General features: G+C 38.4%; 1 pseudogene; it reads right to left on the minus strand.

Annotated features, from left to right (window-relative positions):
- Positions 1 to 632: 632 nt before the first annotated feature.
- Positions 633 to 3,090, minus strand: part of LOC102832321 — a 6,950-nt pseudogene continuing 4,492 nt past the window's right edge.

Here is a 3,090-nt window from a genome sequence, read left to right on the forward strand (position 1 = left end):
ACAATATGCATAGTTGTTGACCAAAAATGTATGCAGCTGTTTCCCCCAAACTATTTATATACATACTAGTCCACTAAAGATCAGCCCTGTTATAACCTATGGAATACAAAGTGTTTTTTTATAATTTATATATGGGCTACCATCATAATAGAAATATATAGACATGTATGTTATGCATACCAAGTAAAAAATATAAATAGGAGAGATGAAAAGAAAGAAAAAGGAAAAAGTAGCCTTCCCTATAAGTTCCAGTCAGCGAATCGGTATATGTAATTAGTGAAACTGTGTGTAAAATATTTGCAGAATTTCTGTTTTGGCAAATCATTTTCAGTAAAATATCTAAGCCACGAGAGTACTAGATTTCCATTTTAGGAATTTAGTAGAGGTTTCTATTAGACATGCAGTGAAGATGTTGTTGTCTCCTAGTGTGTAGAAACAAAATGTTTTGAGCAGACTACAGATGATACTAAATTTACTACTTTCAAAAGACTTAATTGTAACCCAATCCACTGACTTCATCACAGACTTTTTCTACATAGAATAATGAATTTAACTTTCCTCAGCATTGATCTGTTGTTCAAACCGTAGTAACTGCTGACAAATTCTCAGGTTCTGTACTTCAGATACTGATTCTATACTTCAGCTCCTGCTGCCAGGGCAGCTCCCAGGGCAGTTGTTGCAGGCATTGAGGGCTTCATTACTGGAATATACAGAATGTTGGCTAGGAGTTGCATAATAATTTTTTTGCTGGCCATTCCTCCATCTACCTGCAAATGACTGAGTGGAATTCCACAATTGTGCTTCATGGCATCCCAAATCTCTCAGGTTTAGAAACAAACAGCTTCAAATGCAGCAAAAAATATGACGTTTATTAGTGAACTGGATAAGATCACAGATTATCCCTCTTGCACTGGGCTCCTAACAAGGTGCATGTTGTTGTTGCTGTTGAGAGCTGTCCAGTCGATTTTGACTCATAGAAACCCTGCATAGGGTTCCCAAGGAGCAGCTGGTGAGTTTGACTTGTTGACCTTGCAGTTCAAACAACTTTGCAGTTGGGTGCATTGATCCACAGTACCACCCTGAAAATACTAGGATGAAGTAACAGCCTGAAGAGGTATCTACTTCTTCAGCAAGTGTTTCAATATCTTCTGAGCTATTTATTATTCCAAGATTGTTTCTCAGCCAGCAAACAACAGCACCAGCTAAAGAACCTTCTAATGCATAATATACCGATTTGTCTCTGCCTAGTTTGTGAGCCATGTTCAGAAAATAAACACTTATGGCTTGTGATACAAAGTAGAAAATTGTCTGTGTCATATAAGTTTTTGGCTTGTCAATCCTGAAAGCACATTCTTCCCACTAATGCAACAGACTGGTCTCCCAAGCATCCAGATATAGGCATACCTTCCAAAGCCCCAGCTTTCATGAGGCCACAGATCTCAGAAGAACTCCGGACATTTGGAAGAATCGCCATTGAAATTTCAAAAAAAGTTGCATAGCTCTTTACCTCATTCCAAAAAATGAATGTTATAAAGCATTGTCCTACTTGCATTTGTGACATCTGTACAATGGACACCTCCTTTGGTTCCTTCTGTCAAACTCCAGATAAGCCATGAATCAATGGTCACCCCAAAAGTTCTATCTTCTTCAACAACTCTTTGAACTTTTCTTGCATTGAGAATACAACAAGCTTAACTGCACTGAAATAGGTGCTAAGTGGAAGGCCTGTCTTGGACTTGACAAAGTTATTATTTGCTAGAATTCTTTTACTAAGATTTTTAACAGTGAACTGGTTTCTTAGATCAAGCTACACTACAGCATTGTAGAGATGTTCTTCAGTTAATTTGTTCCAGATGGCTGTGGTTTCCCTCTGATTGCTGACACCAATTGCTTTTATGTTGGAAATATCAATATAGAGCTTGCAAAGTTTCTCACATGTTTTTTCTATACACTCATAGACAGATTTCAGAATTTCCTTAGGGTCTTGCTCCACTCATCCTTCCCTTGGGAACTCTTGTTTTATTTTCGCTTGATGATGACTAAATAGTTCCGCTGTTCTTGAATTGAAAACCAAAAAATTCATGGAGCTGGTGCCCTGATCCATGCCCATACCAAAGGCCCCCAAACTGCTTTTTTCGTGGTTGCCATGGAACAACAACTTCAGATTGACTGGCATTCAAGGCCTATTTCTGGGTGACAGCAGCTGGCAGGAGGAGGAATGGGGGCAAAATCATGTGTGAGGCCCCATGCAGCCTCTGAACTTCATTGCCCAACTTTCACATGCATATGAGGCTATTGAAAATATCATGGGTTGGGGCAGGAGCACCTTAGTCTGCAAACTGGTATCTTAGCTCTTGAACACTCTAAAGATGTCTAATTCAGTGTGTAGTTTGATTTCTTGACTGTTGCTTCCATAAGTTTTCACTGTGTATCCTGCAAAATGAAATCTTTGACAACTTCAATCTTTAATTAATTTATCATGATGTTGTTTATTGGTCCAGCGATGAGGATATTTGTGTTTTGGTTTTTATATTGAAGTCGAATTCATACTGAAGGATGTAATATTTGATCTTCATCAGTAAGTAGTTCAAGTCCTCTTTGCTTCCAGAAAGAAAGGTTTTATCATCTGCATATTGCAGGTTGTTGATGAGTCTTTCTCATATCCTGATGCCACGTTCCTCTTCATGTAACCCAGTTTCTTGGCTTGTTTGCTCAGCATACAGATTGAATAAATTTAGTGAAAGATACAACCCTGGAACATACCTTTTTTTTTTTTTTTTAATCATTCAACATCCCCTTGTTTGGTTCAAATGACTGCCTCTTGATCTATGTAAAGGCTCTGCAGGAGGACAATTAAGTGCTCTGGGATACCCATTCTTTGCAATGTTATCTATAGCTTGTCATGATCCACACAGTCAAAAGCCTTTGCACTGTCAATAAAATACAATAAACATCTTTCTGGTACTCTCTTCTATTGTTGTTGTTGTTAGGTGTCATCAAGTCAGTACAGACTCATAGCAACCCTATGCACAACAGAACAAAACACTGCCCGATCCTGGGCCAACATCACAATTGTTGCAACACTTGAGT

This window comes from Chrysochloris asiatica, unplaced genomic scaffold (assembly GCF_000296735.1).
Source record: "Chrysochloris asiatica unplaced genomic scaffold, ChrAsi1.0 scaffold00232, whole genome shotgun sequence".
Lineage (NCBI taxonomy): Eukaryota > Metazoa > Chordata > Mammalia > Afrosoricida > Chrysochloridae > Chrysochloris > Chrysochloris asiatica.